Source organism: Gallus gallus, chromosome 5 (genome assembly GCF_016699485.2).
Source record: "Gallus gallus isolate bGalGal1 chromosome 5, bGalGal1.mat.broiler.GRCg7b, whole genome shotgun sequence".
In the NCBI taxonomy this organism is placed as follows: Eukaryota; Metazoa; Chordata; class Aves; order Galliformes; family Phasianidae; genus Gallus; species Gallus gallus.
The window spans coordinates 6,850,139-6,873,139 of record NC_052536.1 but is presented as its reverse complement, the minus strand read 5'-3'; the positions used below and the strand labels follow the sequence as shown (position 1 = coordinate 6,873,139).

The window sequence follows — 23,001 nt, the reverse complement described above, 5'->3', positions numbered from 1 at the left end:
CTCCAGCCTGTCCAGGTCCCTCTGGATGGCTTCCCTTCCATCCCATGTATCGACTGCACCGCTCAGCTTGGTGTCATCTGCAAAAATGTCTTTACTGATCTAATAGCTGGCCAAGTGAGTTGCAAGTTAGTGTTCCAGAGATTCTTAGATAGAGTTGAGGGGAGTCCTATCTTCAAGGACTTGCATTTTAATTTCTGCCATCCTATGGCTGTATCTACTGAGAAGAAATTATATACATTATGTTCTTCTTGTGAAAATAAATACTTCTGTTTTTTAAGAAATAAGAATACAAATAAAACAAAATACTAAAAGTTGTCATGACTGCATATACACAACCTTAGTTGCATGCATAAAGAAGTGTACCCAAACTAACACTGGGTTATAGAAATGAGTGCATTGAAGTTCTGATGTCAGTACATACTGAAGTTTTTATATTGGTTGTACTATAGTTGAGATAAATTCAAAGCCTTACAACCGCTGATCTAAACACTTCTTCAATGTTACAATAGCTAAAAAACTAAAAGAAAAAATCAGGAAAATCAAAACAGTGCATTTCAACATTCATTTACTACCCTATCAGTGAAGTAACCACAGGCATGCTGCTCTCTGAATTTGAGGTGTCAGCCCGACCTCACAGAGGTGATGTAAACTGCTGCTAGTGACTGCTGAAAACGAACGTATTACATGCCCTTACATTTCTGGAGTAAAACTGTGCGGAGTTATACCTGGAGAAGTGTGGCCACATCACAGGGCCAAAGGGGGACACTGAATAAATCAGTGAGTGTGAAAGGTGAGATGTTACTGGGAACTTGTTAGATTCGGAGAAAAAACAAATCTTTAGAGGGAGACAGATGGGGGACAAAGGACAAAGATAACAGCTAGATATCATCTTATGTATTGTTATCTTCCAGCTTTGCCAATCCTTTGTACCTTTCTGTCAGCAATACCCATAGCTGTTTACTCTGGAAAAAAAAACCAACAGATTATGATGATATATAAATGATAAAATGCCATATCAATAACTAGCTCATTAAGGCTAGAAATTCTGGCAGCTGCCAAGGTTAAGATGTTTCAGCTTTTATGGAAAAAAAAAGGCTTTTTTTTTTTTTGCCCTCACACCTGTGCATAGTAAGAAAGACATTTCCTAACTCTTCAGAAAGGACTGTTCAGTCAGAATTTAACTTGTTTTTCATTCATTTTGACATAAAGGGTAAAGATACAAACACAGTAGCATTTCCCAGCTTTAATGCTGACAGTAACTTAACTAAATACTTTAGCTTTGCATGTGTCTAGAGCTTTTAAAAGCTGCAAGGGACCTCACAGTGCATTTAACACCTAAGAAAAGCAGGAAGTGATTTTATTTTAGATGTTTAAGAAATGTTTGCAAGACTTTTTGCACAAGAAAGGAAACATCCACTTTTGAGCAAATTAATTTGGAGGAAAAATTAATTTTTTTGTAGGTGTAGAGGCATCTTCCTGGTAGTTGTAAGTTTATCGTACACAACCAGCATAAACTCTTTCTAATAGATAGCTACAAAATAAAATGGAAACAGGTTAAATTCCATTCTTGGTATCAGCTGAAGCTGTGTTCTTGCTTCTTTCCACACCTGAATGGGAAAAACACCTCTCCCTGAAACTAGTTCAGCTCACCCAATTTTCTTCAAGAACCTGCTGCTCCAACTGACTGTTCTCTGACTCCTTAAACAGTATAAATCCTATAGGGATTTCATTGATAGTGACCACTTCAGACATTTTACTGATAATATAAAAAATAAAGTGCAGACTGTGATTATGCTTGCATTCTGTATTTGCTCCAGGTCTCAGCTCAAGGAACCTCCTTAATCACCACTGTTGTGCCTGGATTGGTCTGTTAGTCTGCATGGGACATGCCTTAGCTGTGAGATGTGGACCAGCTGCTGAGGTACAGTAAGGAACTGCTTTTTAGGTGCTTACCAGTTGGGTTGTTACTGTCTGACTCATACTACAGCTCAACTGTATGGAAGATAGGGAGACCGTTAACATTTAGCTGGTGCTTTAAGGTAACTTATTATTGCATAACAGATCAGATTAAAGAGGACTACTTCAGCTCAGATAAAGTTCTGGTAGTGGTTACTTCCCAGATGCAACCTGTGTTTCATTCCTAATGCTCCTTCGCATTTCCATTTGTAAATGAATCAGGACTGCATAAATGTTAGCCACCAATATGACTCCACAATGATAGGGAAGGAGAGCACTCCTGAATTCAGCATCCTCTCCATCTGAAAAGCCTGTTTGCAATGACTGTGATTACTAGTTAATTTGCAGTAAGCACGAATTGAAAAAGAGATGCTTTGCTGTTTGCTTTGCTAGTTTGATCCTTCTGAAGGCACCACTGGCCCCACAGTTCTGGTTACTTCAGTTCTCTTAGATTCCTGAAGCTTGATTAAATTCTGTAAGAACAGAACACGCTGCTCTTTGAAAGCAGTGTGTGCAGACAGCGAGAAAAATCTCACTGAAATGCCCCTGCTCCAGATCTTTGTCCTGAATTCCCAAACACTTCAGAGCTTTGCCATAGTAAGCTTTCTGGAGGACAATTATAACTACCTTTATTTTTGGCACTCAGTACCAAATATACTGGATATAAACTTTAGTAACCAGCCTTTTCGACCATGGATTCTTAGCCTAAAAAAGAAAGCAATTCACTCATTAAACATAGAGGTGATCTTCTCATACACCTGTTTCATCAAATAATACCAAGACACGTTATTTAGGCATTCTTCTTCTAAGAAAAATCTACAACTATGCAATAGTCTTAGATTTCTTTATTAGGTAATAGTAAGAGCTCAAAAGATGCAAGTGTCAGGAAAAGATCCAATGAATTTGATAGTCATCCCAGTCAAAGAGAAACTATACCTTAAAAATCATGTATTTCTGCCCTGAAAAGAAATCCTCCTAGGAACAAAAATAGAAAAGAAAAAAAAAGAGATTTTGACATTAACTAGAGAAAAGGGGAATTATGCGTGTCATTTACTCAAGAAGTAATTTCTATATTCTAGTTTTCTTAAAAAAAAAAAAAGTGGGAAATAAATGAGACTAAAAACTGGAAGAAGTTTGTAATTTATTAACTTCTTGGCTGTCCTCTGAATGTACTCTGAATGCTCCCCTGAAGTCATATGTGTACATTTTATGAAATGTCCCTTATTAGAAAAGACAGAATAAATTGAAATAAGTAATTGAATTTCTTTCTGCTTGTGGAATACACGCAGTTGTATTAAATGTCCTTGTGAATTAAAATTATTAAATTGGCAGTTTTTATGGAAAAGTTCTTCAGACCTCAGATTACCTTGGGTGAAAAAGAAAATGCTAGCTTTCTGCCCTTAAATAGCGTTGCCATTGTTTGTTTAAGAAAATCAAAAGAATGCTCTGGAAATTTGCTAGAAAACATTAAAATTTTGCATGCACCCTCTACAAGCATCCAAACATACACAGTTAAAGCCATTGGGAGTAAATCTGAATCTGGCAAATGTTAATGGAATGTAAACAGACCAAAAATGCGTTTGAAAACCCTAATGGTTCTTTGAAGAACTGCTTGTAATGTTTTTCTATCCACATTACCAAGTAGCTGGTGGCACAGAGCTGCTAAATTATCACAGCACTTAAACTGTTTATCACTAAGCAGCTTTTTGCATCCTTCCGTAAATATCAAAGTTATTGAAATGTCTTTTTACGAACGGAAAACAGAAGCCAATATGCAGCACAGTCATTCAAGGTGAAGTTGGGTGAATCAGTTCAAAAGTTAAAGATGGAATTGGGATCTTCCGATTTTTAGTCTATTGACTTCCTTCTAGTAGAACAGCCTGCAGCTAGGTAGAAAGAGGTGCACGGTTTAGTGAACGTTGCTTAGCGCAATTATGACCAGTAAGCAGGTGATATGTCTTTTCCAAATAATCTAGTTATAAATCAGTTAAATAACTGAGTTCTGAGGAAGCTGTTATCTCTGCAGATGCACCTGCCTCCCGTTAGACAGTAGGCGTATTGCCACTGCATGCAGAGTGCGACTGACAAAATGAACAGGTTCTGAAGAACAAAAGTGGTACCGACAGCTGAGAAGCTGTGCCATGACAGTCTGGAACTCTGCAGACGAGAGGACTGCTTAGTGTAAATTCCTAAGTTGAAAACCAAAAGATACCTAGTAGATCCTAGGAAGCCTGGAATAGAGCACAAAGCAATTAGGATCAATGTCTATAATGATGTTAAAACAAACAAATAAAACAATAGCAAAACAAACAAAAAATCAGAGGCTTTGATAGATGTAGTAATGTTAGAAGATCCAAGCAGAAAATCTGAACACTATTCATCTTCATTCTTACATTATTCTGATAGTAAAGATTTATAGTGGACTCATACTCTGTGCAATAAACCCCACCTTCTTAAGGCACGTCTATGTTGATGGAACTGCTAATGAACTTAATTGCCTCTTTTAACTTAGAATTTTGTAGATGTCGATGTTGCTATGCTTTCTTCTAAAGCAAAATCTGAAGTAATCTTTTCTTATCAAAAGTCCATTTTACATAAGAACTTTAATCTGATAATTGAATGGAAAATATCAAAATAATTAACTAAAATAAATGCGAGCTCCAAGATAAGGCAGAAATCCACCCATGGTATTTAGGCTTGTCTTTTCATTTGCAGTAAGTGAAAGTCATACAAATTAATTAGTTTCTGTTTACATCCTGCATTACGATAGAGGATATTTCTATCACTTTATGTACCTCTACTGACAGTATTCGTCATATACAGACTCTTGCAGAGATTTCTGACTGGTGCTCACAGCAAAGGGAATCTAATGCATTTGCATTTCATTAAGTAAGTGAATTTAGCTAGATTTGTATCTTTTCTCCTAAAATTATTTTCTCCAGAAAAATTAGAACAGCTAGTTCCTTAAATATGTAAATAGTGCCCTCTGCTTAACTAAATACAGCAGAAAAGCTTATATGATGAACTGTTCTTTGAACTACCCTACTAGGAAATGAAGGGAGCAGGTGCTGTCAGTCTAAACCTAAAATCAGACCAACATGCAAACCTCTGGTAGTATCAGGAGACAGTGTAGCTCCCCGTTCCTGGGAAGGAAAATTCTGCATGCTCCTGTCTTCTTTTGTCTGTAAGAAGGGCTTCATATTTGCTGTCCTAGATTGCTTCTTGGCAAAAGTCTTCCTTTTATTGAGGTTTCTAGACAGACCGTGTTAATTCTGGAGCTTTGGCTATCGAAATAGAAAATATTGCCAGGCTAAGCTGGTAGATGAATTCATGTGTGCAATTCAGTGCACACCACAGAATTCCATCTTTTGACCTTGAACGTGCAGAGGTAATACATTCCTTTCAAGGACTGCTATACATATGCAGAAAACAATTGCCCCTTCATACAGAGAGAATGGATTACTTGTTTCTGCATCCTTAGTCCTGGTCTTCCTAAATAATATAGGATTGCCCACATAAGCAATTTAGTATTCAAGTAAGGAGGGAGGAGGATTCTTTCTGGTGCAGATCTGCCTTGTGTCTATACCGGGAGTCGGGCAGCACTCACTTGAAAGAGACACAGCGCTGAGGGGTGTCTTTGAAGTAGCTGGTCCTCCTAGTGGGGCTAAGGCTGCAGCCAGGCTCCTGCTACAGCCCTGAGGGTGAAGGTTCCTCCTGAAGCCCACACTGATGCGTGCCATGGTCTGGCAGCAAGCCCAAACTTTACAGCTAGTGATGGCACCGTGGGGATGCTCAGTCCTATAACCACAGTGGTTCACAGCATGTCAAACTCCTCACTTGGGACCACACAAGCTGGTAACATAGATTTGTAGTAACATAGATCTGTAGTATCCTTTAAGTTACTCTCCTAAAGTCAGTGAGGTTTTCCATACAGGAGGACTATGAGTTTGAACATGAGTTATGTTGAAATCCTCCTATTTTTCCACTCTGAAAAGAACCAAACCACCTCACCACAAGATTGCCTTATTTTGAATTGTATTTTTCTAAGCAATTAACTCCCCACTTTTGAGATCCAAATAACAAAATAATAATGTATTGTACACTTTAGAATAAATACTCTATAGCAATTACAGTTAATTGCATGAGTTTCTCAGTGAGGCCTAGGATAAAACAGAGGTGACAAGCAATTTAGCAGACTGTACTTTCAGTGCCAAAATCAATTAAGACATTCCAAATCCTGTAAACATTAATAGTAATTAGTAAGCTGCTTGTTATTGTACATCTTTGACTGATGTCCAGCATGTACTGCCTTGTGTTTAGCTACAGAGCATACTTACTAGCAAGTATATTACAGAGACTGTATAGCATGTGTTTTAAGAGAGGGAAGAAAACGTCTGCATGTATATATGCTGCTGCTGCTGCTGCTGCCAGGGGCTCAAGACTATTTAGGCCAGCCCCTGGATGTCATCGACAGCATAAATACTTAATAATAATTAATTACGAGGCAATGCAAACGAAAACCAAATGAGGCTGAATGTGAAGCAGTGTTCATACCATTGAGATTATTATTCATTTTGGCTCACTATTACATGATGTTAGTAGCAGGGGATTACAAATCCCTTCAGGGGTTATTCTGCAGTGGAATACCACCAGTTGCGTATTATCTTTCTTCTTCTGAAACATAATTTCAAATGTATTGGGTTCATTCAAGCAATAAATAAGAGAAAGAGTATAAGTAACTTAACCACGGAGAGCAATAATAATCATGGTATACAGAATAGCTTTCTTAGACTAGTTCAATTACAGTCTTTCTCCAGTAGCCAGATGCCTTAATATACCCTCTGTGTTATCTGCCAGTATCTCCAGGTGGGTGTACAGAAAGAAGTGGGATGTAGAGAAGGAGCCATCGATTTTGCAACACTGTCCTCTCAAAACCACAGCCAAGGGGAATCTGTACATGTGGCACAATGACTCCTCTCTGCACTCTCCAAATTACACACTGTGAAGAAGAAAATGCTGCTAGCAGCCCAACGTCCCCCAAAATCATAAACCATAGCACTGGGATACTTAAGAAAACAATGTGGAAACGCTAAGCTGCTGTTTCCACGTCTTCTTTCCTCCCTCAAGCATTGATCTGCTGGATTGCTCTTAGATCTGGGGATTTCCTTGGTTTTTGAAGAACTCCAAGGATTCTGTTTCTTCTAAATGGAAAAATCAAATGGATCTAACAGAGGAAACTGATGATAAATTTCTAGGCACTGTCTTTTTCCATCTTCTGGTCTCTGCATTTTTTATCCTTGCCCAGAAAAAAACCCAACAACACAACTAGCAAATAGCAATAGGAGTTTCTTCTCAGCTCCCCAGAGACAGTTACAGCCCACTTTCCTTGCTATCTGCAATGCTGATAATAGGATTTGCTAATTTTTCACTACTTCAGCTGAATGACAATAGGATAAGTTTCATGAACACTTGGTCCTTATTTATCATTCAACATTCCTAGGTAGATTAGGTATCCACCAATTTCAAATACTTATGCTGGTCCCATATGGCCAAAAAAATAATGAAACCAAAATTTAAGGAACATCACACTTCCTGTGCCTTAATTATATTATGAAAAAAAATATACATAAAACTGTGCTATATTAAAATTATTTTAAGTTTCTTTAGAATCAGGTTCTTGTATATATCCTTCTCTCTGCAAGTATCTGTGATCCTATTTCCTTTAAATTAACAGTATTCTCACCCTTGGGTAGACATTTAGCAACCTATTTTTGCCTCACTACGTTCACAAAGATTACCTTTCACGCTGTAGATTTCTAATTTCTGCTAACAGTGCACGGCACTGAAGGGAAAAGTTGATCACATTCTTGTATTTTAAAGGAAAAATTTGTGAATTTCTTGTCATAGCTTCCTTTTTTTTTTTTTAATACAAGTAAAACAAAAGGGAATAAATGAAATAAAAATTAGATGATTCAGAATAGATCACTGTAACACTAAGATAAGAGAATCACAGAATGATTTGGGTTGGAAGCAACCTTCAAGATCATCTAGTTCCAGCTCCAGAAAAGCAATTTGGATAGAAGCAGTCAATTCTTCTTTTATGGAAACACAAATCATAAGGCTTAGATTTTCAAAAATATGTGAAGGACTTACATAACAAACTCTCACTAAGTATCAGTTTCATTCACATGCATTTATTTGAAAATGTTGCTCTCAGAGATTATTTGGAGTTAAAATAGTGCAGGAGTAATGAGGTCAGATTGAGTGCCTCCGTCTTGAGAGCTTTTGAAATCAGATTTAAGTAGAATTAAGTCGTACCCTAAAATGCATGAAGTCAGAGGAATGTAAGGAAAGGGAGTAATTTTTGAATGACCAAAATGTGAAATTAATTAAAAAAAAAAAAATCACTTGCAAGAGTGAGATTATTTTCACTTAAATAAAAACTCGACAGAAAGGAAAGGGAAAGCAAAAGGCAGCAGAAGAGAAAAGAACTGTACACTTCAAAGAGCTTTCTGTTCCAGATGTCCGGACTGGCGGAGATCTGGCTGTCAGCACGTTGCTCAATAGAGTTACAGAACTGTGAAGACAGTTTCTGTAGAGAACTTTCACATAAGGGATGGATGGTTCGTTTTATGAAATGCTTAAACATGAGGTACGCCACAGGCACTGATAAACGAATATATATCTTTGATAACAAATAAGTGGAGACAGTAAAAAATACAGTTTAATACCCAACATGTGCATGGTGGGTGGTAAATTGGAGAGCGGGGACAAGTAAAAATGCCCCTCCCTCCAAGAAACAAGCTTTGTATCATGTATTTCTGCTACAAAAATGTGAAAAGGATTACTATTATACTAATCCTTTCAGTTTTCCTTTCAAATGGTATCATGCCGAGATGTGCATTTGCAAACCTAACCAGGCCAGGAAAGTACATGTTTGAAAATGTATTGCTGAGAGGCAGAAAACTAGAAAATGCTGGGATATGCAAAAGATAACTACAAGTTCCCCTGTCAGTTGCACAATGAGATACAGAGTCTGATAGAGTCTGGGGTGGGATTTAGATCTGAAAACAGAAAATCAAGCTCGCAAACAGTTATCGTGAATAAATTCCATATCTAAACATTCAGATTAAGCCCGGCACAGAAGCAGAGGTTTTGAAATCCTGTTTATGCTTTTATTTATTCCCATTTGAATGTGTATTCCATCAAATCTCCACATCTCAATTACTGCTTCCTTGCTGATAAGAGAGGCACATTTCTATTTGCTAACCTACACAGGAGGAAAATATATTCTGTTTATTATTTATAAGAGTAAAGTGCTGAGAGGCCTCATCAAAGCACAGGCTTCTCTCTGTTCACTGGAAATACACAGACACACATTCAAGCACTCTCACCTAAGTCAGAGGGCCTAACGTTTTCTCTTGGCTGCTTTTTAGGCAGTTTTTTGCCCGGCGCTTTACTGGAACCACATTTGAGACATGCCCTGCTCTCTCTCCACTGATTACATGCAGGGGATTAGCTGGAGTTTTAGCTGCGTATCTGTACTGAAAAGGCAACTGGAAGGGCAGAGAAAAAGCAGCAGTGAGAGATTTCTCCCACTGAAGCACCAAGTGACCGGCACAGCTCAGCAAAGAGCCGTAGCCTTCAGTTCCCAAGCAGCAATCTATCCAGCCAGCTGAACTGTGTCTCTAACAACACTGGTTCAAAACAGTCTGTATTAATGTACAGTGGAACAATATTTGACTCACACAGATTTACACCCCGACATGTCCCATACCCCTTCGTATATCAGTAGTCCTCATTACTGTGACTGTCTTTCCATTACTTTGAACTGACCACATCAGTATAATTCCTGTAATGAATTTGCAAAAAAACAAAGGCTTTCCACACCCCTCCAAAGATTAACTAATAGATTAAATAAGAAGCAACATTTGGGTTATTCAATTCATTATTATTAATACACATCTCAGAAGCACTTAAAGGCTTAGCATGTATTTACTGTAAGTTATGGGCACAGACCTGCTTGAAACATTCCAAAAATGGGGGCCCTCCTTGTGATTTGAAAGCTAGTGATCAGCTCACTACAGCTCTGTACCTAACATCTATTCCCATCTAGGGCAAATAAATCTTTATTTAGTGTCAGCATTTCCAGATTAACAATCCTGGCACGTGTATTACTCACAACGAATCCAAGATCTTCTGCGGATACAGGCACCAAGGTGATGTTTCTTTTTTGGCAGGTCTTTCAACGTACTTAATGCAACCACGTTTCAGAATGCCGGGGCTGCAATAGAAGTAAACACTGCTCCCCTTTTACAGCTTTGGATACTTTATACTGTTGGAGTCTTGGACTTGTGTGTTTCGTGGATGCAGCTGACTGTTCTTACTGCTACGTGTTTCACTGCACCCCTCTGCTGATTGGTTTATCACATCTAATTTGGTCATACATCCTTGAGATAGCATTTTAAGGCACTAATTTTACAGCTTTCTGCACAGTTTTGCTTACTGAGAAAATGAAAAGGGAATGATAAACGTACTAGGCCTGGATGCAGCACTGATAAACGAAGAAAAGAAAATAGCACAGGCTAAAGGGACTGCACAGCTTCTTCATAGCTCTGTCTCCTGTACAGCATGCATCATGCCATTCACAGGGCTGGGAAAAGTATAAGGAGAGTGGAGAGGAAAAAGCAAAAGGAAGAGAGAGGGATGAAATCCTTTCTGTACACTGATAATTTTGACCCTTGCAAAAATACCCCATGACGTCAGCAAGACCGTCCTGAGAGTACATCCAGTGTGGGAGACGGTTAGGGATGCTGCTTAAGACAAAAGGGCCTGGTGAAATAAAATGCAGTAAGATTTGTGTGTTTGAATGCCCCAACTCCACTCCTCCCTGAATCTCATGGTTTTGAATGAAACATTAATACTGCTTCAGATACTTCTTCCCTCCAAGGCCAATCAGCTGCTCGGCAGGGCGTGAAGCGGTTGCTCATCTGAGCAGCTAACGAGGAAGTGGAAGGACACAGCTAATTCTCAGGCTTTTCCAGCACTGCTGAAGCTTGCATTTGCCTTGACGCGTGGGGAATGACCTGAAGAGCCTCTGCCCACTTTGGAATAAGAGAAGTGGTACTATATTAATTCTGAGTAAACAAGCCTGACTTGTCAGAAGAGATAATTATTCACTGTACAACCACAAACACAGTTTTGAGATTGGAGTAGACACCTCGTCCTGCTTAGTACCATGGCAACAACTGCCACTGGAAATCTTCCTCTTAAGGGGGGGTACAGAAAAAGGAGGTATAGCAGCCAAACCATTGAGAATGTTAAATCCCCAGACTTCTGTTTTAACAATATTTCTGTTCCTTCTTGCGGTGTACAGAGCCTTCAGGACAAGAAGTAAATCCTGAGATTGTATTTTAGATGTTGCTGAAGGTAACAAATTACTTTTCTCCCCTGTTTGGGAAGGAAAAAAAAAAAAGTTGAGGAGGCTGAAGCTGTTTCTGGTTTTGTTGCTTTTAAGGTCTGTGCTGGGTTCTAGCTCCCAAAGAAAAATAGGAAAGAAAGAAAAATGCATCAAAAGAAGAGAAAGTGCGGGTTTTGTTCACAGTGCTGGGTCTCACATGTAACACTGAACCACAGAAGGACAGATACAGTAATTACTGTCAAGTCGCTCTGGCAAACCTATACCACTGCACTGTTATTTTGGGCACTGCTTTAACTGTTTTGTCATCACTGGCTCCTAAGAGCAGTAGGAAAGAAATCAGCCTGACTAGTCAAACCACTCATTATAACATAACAACAACAGAACAAGAGACAGGTAGAGAATGAGTAAGGTAGGCATGAACAAGACATTAACTTGAGAATGAGAGCATAGATAAAAATGTTACACCTTCTATATCTAACAGAAGCTGGCAGGAACAATGATGCTGCTGTACAGGAAGGAGTAGAAGTGACAGTTTTTCCTTATTAGGTGAAGTCCTGGTGGTGATGTTTTCTCTTTCTTGATCAACCACATCCCTCCTATCCAGGTCAAATAATGCTTTCTCAGGCAGGCTTGCCAACCTATGAACTCCTTTAAAACAGCAAATTTTACTGTAATAAAAAATAGAAATATAACTTCTTTCAACAGAGGAATAATGAAGTGTATCCACAACTTTTCCTGTCTACTATGGCTCTGTAGGCAGGACTTCCAAGTCCCAAGCTTCAATTCAATTAACTCTATTACCAAGTGACAGCAAATCTGCTCAGAGCTCTTTGGACCCTTAGGAACATTAGTGATGCCTATCTTTTCTGAGGCCTGGTTGTCAACTCTGGTCCTTGCATCCATCTCTGGAGCTGAACAAGAGAAAATCTTCCTGCTCAGGTCTGTTGCACTGTGGGGTTTCTAGACTTCCAGCACAGTGGACTTGGTGGCTGTGCAAGGAACAGAACGTCTTCCCAGCAAGGGGTCGCTTTTACCTCCTGTAGTTTGTGGGACAGCTAGAAACTTGGCACAAGCAAATCAAAGGAAAATAAAGCTCAGTGCTGCACCTTTTGGTTTAGCAGCTAAACTTCATCTCTCTTCTCCCATGTTCCAGTCCCAGACTTTTCTTCATTAAGCCTGATCATCTATCTCTCTGTCCTTGACTTAGATGGGAATAACGTTTAGGTGAAGTCATTCAACCCATCGCTACCATTTATCACTTAAAAAAGAACAACAAGAAGAAAAAAGTTAGATTAAGTCAGTTGGACTTTTGCTACCATGGATGCCTTAGGGGCACATGCAGAAAGAGGAGTCATTCCTGACAGCACAATCTGCTGCAGAATCGCAGACCATCATAGAATTAAACAGATGTGGAGTGATTAGATTTGTCCTTTATATAATCCCGAGCAAATTGATAAAATCTGAAAAAAAGTAGTACCGTTGAGAGGAGAATTTTCTGTTCAAAGCTTGCCTTTTTTAAAGCAATTTCAGATCTCTTTTCTCTTGTGTTTGGTTGCTAGTTGAACTCAAAGCTCTTTTCAGCAGGTAAGAATTGTCATAATGCCATTGCTACATATACCACATCAGCTCTACGACAGGGAATAGAATAGCACTCAGCAAGAACCAACTCAATACCTGTTTTATTTCTCTGTAGCCAGCCTCATGAAATGTTCTGCTCCTTTACGCTGTGCAGAGAGACCTTAACATAATAAATACTTGAGATCAGCCTATTTATGGTAAGCTTCCCACAAAAGATAAAGTGACTGGTCATTAATTTTATCCGTTAATCTTCTCTAGGGAAAAAGAAAAAAACCTTAAGGAAACTTCTCTTTTGAATGGGTAAAACATACGCTGCAAATGGAAACAGAAGATTATGAAACTTGGTTTCATTGATAATTTTCTAATTAGCATTGCAAATTATTCTGTGTATATTACACTAGGACAAGTCGGAAATACCTTCTATCTTAGTCTGTGTTAATAAAATCATTAACTGTATAGGCATGAACCTCCTGCAAATTACAAAGTAGGCAGAAAGTTTTAAAAGAGAACACCAACAAGTACTTTACGTGGCTTTGGCTATATGGCTCATGAGATAATGTATGTGTGAGATGGGTCAAATACTGTACATTTTTTATTAAATAGCAACACAACTGCATTCTCAAGTCATGCTAAATTTGGGGAGAGAACAAGATACTTATGAAGTCAAGGAATTAAAACATAGATGAATTAAGATTAGATTCTCCTGGAAGATTACACGCTCCTGGACTCTTCCATTGTTCATCTTAATAGACACACACAAGCTGTATATTAGCCTAAGACATATCTATATGTATGCCACTTTCAACTGAATACAATGTATTTTTCAATTCCAAATAACCATAGGAAGTATAAAAGAGAAAATCCTCTAGTGTGTCTGCCAAAGGAAGCCAAACTGATTTGACTTGGCTAACGAATGTTGAAAACCCAAAAAACGCAGCTAAGCATATTGAGCAACATAAAATACACCAGATTCAGTGTGATTACGGTAATGTACCAAATGTGCAAGCCACCAGCTGTTGTGTATAACATTTTCTTTGTGTTACAGAATTTTTTGTACTTTCCAGATAAACGGATCAAGTACTCACTACTTAACAGTACTACAGAACATACAAAAAAGGTTTCTCTTGTAAGATGATGATCTTTGAGGATTGAAGATTGCAAAAGTTGCCGCTAACAGCTTTTTTTTTTTCATCCAATACACCCTTTCATCTTAGGAATTAATTATTCTAAATTCTTATCACCTGATCTGAAATTTTCTTAACAGTGTAAGAGGGACATAAAGCTTTAGACCAAAATAATCACTCTATATATCTTTAGTCTAAATAGAGCCACAAAAGAGCTTAAGTTAATAACAAAATATAGCAAAAAAATGCACAATCCATGTTCTTAAGTACAGCTTTGCTCTAAACCACCAAGGATCTTTATTTTCAATGGGGGAAGTACTAAAACCTAGGAATGTGTTAATTAATTAACACAAATGTAAACTGAAAAATGAATTGCAAAAATATGATGGGCCCATATGAAAAAAGGGAAAAGCCATGAATTACAGCTTTCAGTTACAATCCTGTTTTCATTTCTTATTAAATATATAATTGTGACCATATTGCTTGATGATCTGCATCATTCACCTGCCTGGGGAACTCTTCTTCCCAGACCATGGCAGAGAAAGGGATCGAGGAGAAGCAAAGAACTGTAGCAGCTTCTTCTTGCCCCTGCCTTTCGTAGGTGAAGGGGTAACAGGGAGTGCTTTGGCTCCAAGCCTCCCTGCTAAGCTGATGTCTAAGTGCTGCAGACTGCTCTATCTTACTTTCTACTGAAGGAAGAGGTAGGGAATGCCTTTTTTCTGATTCAGTTTTACCTGAAAACAGGACTTGAGCTGTCACTGAGCAGCACCACTAGGAACCTCCTAAGACAAAGTTATTACCAAGCACTGAATAATAAATGCCAGATCTATATTCACCCAGTTCAACACACCATTTAGATCTGTGCCCTGAATGGTTCAAAACAACTGGAAAAATAGAAGGTCTTCCCAAAGGAAGATTTTATGCTATCTAGAAAATAAAACAAAACCTGCCAACTTTTCCTGTTCCTTTTTCCCAGCACAGATACAAGTTGAGAAAACAGTGTTTAATTCCCAAGCAATCCTCTAGGTCTGCACTGCCAGCATAGCTGCCTACATGCAATGTCCTAGCAGACCACTGGGACACAGAGGAATCATGGAATAGAATTCCAGTGGGAATAATATAACGAAACTTAATACTTAGTGGCAGAAATGCACTTGTAGTCTGGCGTATCATATAGGTAATTCCTGAATCTGTTAGCAGCAGAAGTCAAGTGTGTGATACGGGTAGAGGTTTCCAAGAAGTTTAGGTCTTGATTATGTCATGCAATCAGTTCAAGGAACCAGAGTTCCACCCAAGGAAAAAATACAGTTCAACCTCTACATGTTACACAGCAAAGACTCTACGCTGCTCTACAGCCTCAAGACTCAATTTAACTGGATCTGCTGTTCACAGAACTGCTTGTTATGACAGCAGTCATTTCAAAGTTACATTTCTAGGTCTCTGAATTGTCAGTGTAATTAAACTCTCACAAATTAGTCTGGAAAGGAAATTTCCAGAAAGCTACTGGGGTGGGGGTGAAGATGTGGCAGAGCACTTGGACTTGAATCACACAAAAAATGTAACAATGTGGAACTCCAGCAGTTGAGAATAACACCATTCTTGTAACACACGTTTATGTTTTGGATGAATTAATGACCCATAAATCCATTACAGTTACACCTCTACTTAAAGGATCAGAGTTCTTTGTCTCCAAACAGAAATTGTTGCCTGCAAAAATTAAGCTTTCAGATGTTTCTTAGGAAACTGCAATTAGCAAATTCTTCCCATTCCCCCTGCTGTCTAAGGGAAACATGCAAAACCTATTGAAATAAGAGTTATGACAAATGCAGTGATAAAGTTTTAGTGGCAAGAACAGTCATATGTGCAAGGGCTAAATTTAGCCTCCTGTTTTTCACCAGCAAAACAGGCATTTAAGAGGAGAATTCAGGTATAAGACAGACTGTGTGCTATTTAACCATCCTACTTTTTTAAAGGTTGTTGTTTTTGTCGTTATTCTCTAAGCTCTTTTCAATTATATATATATTTGTTACCATTCAAAATACTGGTTTTCTTTATTATTCACCGTACATCTGGAGGAGACTTAAACTGGGATGACTGTAGAGGTAACTGGCTTCTGAGTTAACTGATGTGTTATTCTGACTTTTAGGATGACTTGACAAATGTGACTGCAACGACTTCAGCAAATAAATACTCTTGATATAAATACATATAAAGTGCATTTAGTATATAAGAAAACGCACTTTAAAAATGTATACAAAATAGCATAGTTGACATTAGTCTGACACAAGCAGCACACAACGTTTATGCCATAGTTTTGGTGTTTAAGTGCATACTGTAAACAGCATAAGTTAAATATAATTCCTATGTAAGTAAGAAGTGAAAGCATAATGGCGATGGAAGCCCTAGAAACCTCTTGCTTTCCACACCTATTTTGGATATAGATGCAGAGGTCAAGAAGGGCTAGAAAGCCACCCTTCTCCTTTTTCTAATACAGCTCCTCCCCAAAGCAACCGAAGGGCAGCCACAAGAGAGCTAAGGCACCAAATATTTGTCAGAGTACTACAGAGCACCTCAAGAGATGTCCATCCTCAAGTTTAGAGGAAAGGGACAGTTTGAAGTAGTTTTGTACCATTAAAAAAATGTAAAATGACCTTGGGAGTGAAGGGGTCTCTCCTTTCACATTTGAACGGTGTATAATATGACTAAGCTCCAACCTCACTGAAGCTCATGATCATACTTTATAATGCGAATGATCCTCATAGTCTTCCTTTTCCTGTTTCCAGAGCGGAAATTTTAAGTGAACCATCTACACATCTCTAGGTTACCTGAGGAAATGACAAAATTCTTTATCTCTAAGTAGTTGTATTAAAGTAAAACCTTTGTCTTGAAATTTATCTGTTCTTCATTTTCATTCATGTTCTCCATACTTTCTTTTTTAATTTGCAAAGAAACAAAGCTGTCAGGCCATTAGTAAGCACACAGTTCCTTTGCTCTCAACGTAAGATTTGCTCTTTTCTGCACTGTGTTTCAAATTTCAGAGTTACCTGTTTCAAACAAATCTCCCATTTCCCAGGAAATCCAGGTACGAAGCTTTTCCAGTAGCACAGGACAATCTTTGAGTGCTTATTTCTTTACATAGAATTAAACTAGCAGAGAATCTCTGAATGTAAGGAACAGGGAAGAGTTATATTTACCTTCTGCAAACTTGTTCATGACTTTTCAGAAAAGAAAAAGAACTCATGTTTTCAGTTTAAAGTACATAAGTGCATTGCGTTACTTTAAAAAATATATATTGAAACTCTACTTTGGTTCTTGAAATTCAAAGAACTTGGACCTCATACTTCACTGTTCATTTGACGCTGTTGGTGGATGTTTTGTATTTGTTCTCTGTCTTCTCAAGAGCTTTCTACTGACAGAACATATAGAATATGATCAATTTTGAATGGCAGCATTTTATATTCATTTTTCAGGATGAAAATAAGATAAAAAACATGGAAAACAATGCCTCACAATGAGTAAAATCAAGAACGCTGAAAGTTTTACTCATGAGTTTGACTCATTACAACTCTGTAAATGCTTTTTGCATTTATCTACATAAATCTAGATGTACTTATTATCTTGATGAAACCCTGCAACTTTTTATGTTCCTGAAATATAATTCCATATAAAGAATCTTGCTTTATTTGGTGAACTACACATCATGTTTGAATTCTCTTCTCTTCTGAAGAGCAGAAATACATGAAGGATTAGCTTCCAATGGAGGAATCAGTTCCCTAGAATGACAGTCTTCACAAAAAAACTTCACTTCTCACATTCCACTGGAAGCTGGGAGGCCACAGCTCATCCTGTTAGATCCTTTTGTTTCTTTGCACTTCTGTCTTTCCTGAAGTTGAAAGTATTAATCACTGCATTATTTGTATAAGATTCCTAAATTCTACTGCAAGAACATAACTGCATCCTCATAAGTTGCTTCAGTATCTGTCACATTTCAATGCTCAAATTTTAGTTTCTTGATTGTCAACTATCTCTAAGTCAAATAGCGAATTTTGGCTTTCTGACACGGTACAATACTGACCTCTTACTTATGACCTATAGCATACATTATGCCTAATGGCCATGATTATATTCACATTATTGACCACTTTTCTGTTTCAGCATCTATTAGCCATCTTTTAAGCAGGAAAAATAGGAAAACTTTTAAGATAGGAAAATGTACTTTTTATTTCTATTTATTATTCCACTCACTATGACATTAATGAAAATTCATTATGATTAATGGCCCAGCCTTTTAATATATTTCTTATCTTCATAAATGCCCTTTTTTTCCCCCTCAATCCTTAAGCTCATAACAGCTTCCTCTGACCTTTTCAAACTTTTTATTTTATGTTTTCACGGGTTGCATCTTTCTACTCTTTAACTGAAGGAAGAAAAACTCAATCTATAGAATGTGCTAAGTCCACGTATTTTTGTGTAAGGCAGCCTTTATACTTTTCCTTTATGTGACTGAATTTTAGTGATACTCAGTACCAGCAAACATCATGCATCTATGTATTAAGCACTTTGTTGCTACACGTAGCAGTCAGCATAAGGTATGCAGCCAGCATAAGTCATTGCAAAGTTGGCAAAACACTATAATAAAAGGCAGTGCAGAAATTCATCAGGTCTATGCAGAACAATGGCAGCCTACCACTGCTATTGCTCTGCAAAGTTGTCCTTGCTTAAAAAACAAAAACCACACAACAAAAAACTCACCTACACAGAGAAAAGCAACAAAGCTTTACGGTTGATTTCAACACTGACACAGTCAAATTAATGAGAATGGAATGCTAATTCATACTCATGCAGCCGATTCATGTTGGTAGACCAAGGGCAGAACATTAGTTCCAACCACCAATAATGGTTCACTTTCTCTCTCTCTTCTATGCCATCTCTACCCTCTCCTAAGGAATTGAAGCTAACTGAAGCAATGTATCTCTTCCTCTTGATTTTTTTTTTTTTTCCAAAGCATCCATCTTTTTAAAAGTCTAGTTGTGTACAAAGATATATATGACCTTTTTGGCTGTTTTGATTCATGCTCCACCATGTTTTTCAGTTAAGAAGTTGCAAGGTAAATCTATTAGAGAAAGCGTCCAAAGAGTGCAACTTTTGGGGTCTTAACTTCTATTTTAATAATTCCTGGTGTCTCCATTCAGATTTCCCACCCTCCTGTTTTTGTTACACGCTGGTATAATTCCTTCAGTCAAGCAATTTTTATTCCAATGGTTGCTCCATTCTTTGAGCAACCTGGTCTAGTGGGAGGTGTCCCTGCCTATAGCAATGGGGATGGAACTAGATCGTCTTAAAGGTCCCTTCCAATGCAAAGCGTTCTATGATTCTATTTACCTGGTGTCATGAAGTGATCTTGAGGGGCTGTTTTCAAATGTCTGTATGACGAACAAGGTTTTCATTTGAATATTTGTATGAGTTCCATATGAATACTCTTTATGCTCATATTACGTATTTGGTATGCTTAGCCTTTTTACAGCAATTTATCCTCATAAAACACCTCTGTGCTATAGAAATATTACCAACATTTTACAAATACAGAATGGAGGAATGAAAAAGACAAAGATGCAGCTTATTAAGGTATCCAAATGCCTAAGGATGCCTACTGGGATTTTTAAGAGTGGTCTGACATACAACTCCTATTGAATTAATTGAAGATTTTTTACCAAATGCCTAATTTGCATTTTTACTTTTCTGAAAACCTTTAAAATCTCACTCACCCGTGTCACCCTTCAAATCCAGCAGACCAGTGCTTTATGTCTAAAACTCATTAGCCCTTAAACTTATGTTCTAAGCAGTGCACTGCTTCCCAAAATAGAGCAAATTATGTGAAAAATAAAGATGTCTGTCACCAGCACCCAGTCTCTGACCTGCACCCACTCTGCTGCACTCCACTCCAAGCCACACACAATACTGGGATGGTGGCAGGCCACAGACATAACTGCACAGGCATAGTGTATGAAATGAGAAGTTCTCTGGGGACTTTGCTGCTGAGGGCTATGATGGAGGGTCTGTGAGACCAAGTTTGCTGACAGACCCTCATGTTGGGCTCAGCATCCCCACAGTTCAATTTGGCTTTGCATTCGCTACTGCAGCTGTCCAGCCCTGCTGCCACGCACATGGTACAGCCAACTACATTAATGGCTCAAACTGAGTGTGGTGCTGCACATTTGCTGTATCCTTCACGTGGCTGGGGGTAAGCGAGTAGTTGCTTCATTAGAGAAAAACACACACAAGCAAAGGGGAATGCCTTAATTTCTGCACAAAAGCTAATTATGTATGTTCTATGTAGCTACACTTTTCCCAACTGAGAGAACCAATGAGAGGTAATGGCCTCAGGATGTGCCAGAGAAGGTTCAGGATGGATATTAGGAAGAACATCTCATACGGAGTGGTGAGGCATTGGGATGGGCTGCCCAGGGAGGTGATGGAGTCACCACCCCTGAAAGTGTTAAGAGCCATGGAGTCGTGGCACTGACGGACATGGTTTAGTGGGTGGGCATGGTGGGGATGGATTGGGGTTGAGTCTTAGAGGTCTTTTCCAACCTTTATGATTCTATGATAATACGACATCTTTAGACAGATCTGTTGTCTGGCTGAACAGGAGATTGCTATATTTGGCTAATGCACATCACCTTCACACAGCTAAGAAACATAGGTTATAAAATTACAGCTTCATCTTTTGCCAAATTCTGTTACAAAGATACCCTCTTTCAGCACAGGCTTTCTTCACCTCTCTGTTTAGGCCCCCAGTTGCTGTAGAGTGGCTGGATCTGCTATCAGGGCTTTTGCACCATTATTAAGTCAACAAAATTCACAACGTAAATCAAGCCTACATACTATCCTATGACTGCAAATCATATTATTTATTTTCGGAAGCCAAGTAGACTGTCTTCTTACCACGATATCCAAGGACTGGCTAAACAAACCTCATGGGCAGCCAGTTTAGTGGGACACCATATGCATTTTAATCAAAGGAATGTGAGGTAGGGTAAATTTGTATATTCCTGACATAATACTGCTGCTCTACAGAAGTGGTTTCTGAGTCAGGGCTCATGGGTAACGCGTTCCCTGCTAGACCCTCTGAGACTGCCTGCAGCTGCAGAAAATAAAAATGTTAAAACTGAGGCCAACAGGAAGATGCTGCCTGCAGCATAATTGCTCGCTGTTGTTGCGCATCGGCTGGCGAAGGTTAGGGAGCGCTGCTCTGTGTAACTGAGCAGGTTTGCAACAGTGTCAGAAGTCTGTTGTGTAATAATGCTTTAAGCAAACCAGGTAGAAACAAATACTATTTATTTATGTATTTATTTATGTATTTACTTATTTTCTCTTCAGGTGGTGGTGATGAGTTTTTACTGAGTGCACCCTGTTTGAACAACGCTCCCAGGTCGATGCCGGGTACTCTTTGCCTAAGGCTGATAGAAAAAAAACAGGTACTTCTTTAAAGAAATCTGAAAAGCTGTTATTCAAGTTAGATGAGGCTGAAGTCCTCCTGTGCGATTCAGGTAATTTAGTATTCCAAGTGAGCACTGATTCAAGTAGACATTTTAGGAATCATCACCTGATACACAAATACGTGATTGATCCCTTGGTAAATGAAAATTACAGAAAACCACAGGTGTCTGTCATCAAAATTACTGCTTGTGTGAACAAAGAAATTAAATTGGACCATAAGAAGAAAACAGATTTGTCTAATTTTTAAGAATCCTAATCCAACATTGCATGAATTACTTTAATTTGGATGTTTTTTTAGTAAGAGAGAAGCCAGAATGGCTGCAAATAACACTGGATATATTCAAACTTGTATTGTACCCAGCATTTGCTTGTATCTTCTTATTCGTTTATCATGATAGAAGAGCTTTCCTTCCTCCTCTGAATATTTTGCTATTTTTCCTGCTTTCCTCCAGACTTATTGGCATTTCCAAGCATTTGTCAGTAAGCTGCGCTTTGAGTCCCACTTCAGACTCTGCAAATGACAGAAAATGCTTAAGAATATATTGAAATTAGACTGCCCTGTGCTGAATGAGCTCATGTACGTCAGAGAATGTTAAGGAAAATAATGCTGGGCTGTGATGATAGCTGATCTAGCACCAAGGCTTCTCAGCACTACAAACGTTTCAACTTCTCTTTTAACTCTTTAAATGCGTCCTCCTCATGCTAAGCAAACTCCACTCGATGATGGTAAACATAGATATCATAGGCTCCTACTTCAAAGCGTACTTTGCCTTTCCCTTATGGCCAGGGACGTACAGAACATCATTAATCTTTGGGCATTTCTGAGCAGCTGGAGCTCGGCTTCCTCATTAAGAAGCTTCCTTACGTGAAAGTTTTAAAATCCGTGCTATTGCCAAGATACGAAAAGGCAACCATAATCCAGAAACACACATACACAAACACTCAGTTTGCATCTTGTCAGACCTACAACCCCCACACCTGCTACAGTCGTGCGAGAAACAGCCGGTTCGCCTTATGAAAACGCAGAGCCGGAAAGTTAGCTTGAATTGTGTCGTACGTATGCTGCACCGCAAACTCTCCGGCTCTACAATTAAGGCCACGGGAGCGCAGAAGGAGCCCCGTAACCCCGCGCCGGGCAAGGTCGCTCCGAGCCGGGCCGGCCGCCGAGGCCACGGGCCAGCCGCCGCCTGCCGGCCGGCAAAGTTGCCCGCGACCCTACCCGCAGCTCGCAGGCAGCCGGCGCCGAGCTGCGGCGGGGACGCTCGCCAGGCGAGCGGGCTCAACGGCGAGCGGGGGGCTCCGCCCGCCCGCCGGAGACGCGCCCAGGGCCGGGGCTGCGGGGAGCGCCCGCTCCCGCTCCCGCCGCCGGCGGCCCCGCGGGGCCGGCAGGCCTCGCTCCGCCGCTCCCGGCCTCCGCCCGGG

At 39.2% G+C, this 23,001-nt stretch overlaps 1 protein-coding gene and 1 long non-coding RNA gene across 4 annotated transcripts in view; one reads left to right on the top strand and one right to left on the bottom strand.

The window, feature by feature from the left end:
- Positions 1–23,001, bottom strand: part of SYT9 (synaptotagmin IX) — a 64,002-nt gene that overhangs the window by 40,707 nt on the left and 294 nt on the right. The gene's annotated exons all lie outside the window — the stretch shown is intronic.
- Positions 1,816–23,001, top strand: part of LOC121110984 — a 109,872-nt gene continuing 88,686 nt past the window's right edge. The window contains exons 1-2 of the long non-coding RNA XR_005860569.1: positions 1,816–1,921; positions 21,460–21,557. This is a non-coding gene — a long non-coding RNA (uncharacterized LOC121110984). The remainder of the gene's footprint in view (positions 1,922–21,459; positions 21,558–23,001) is intronic.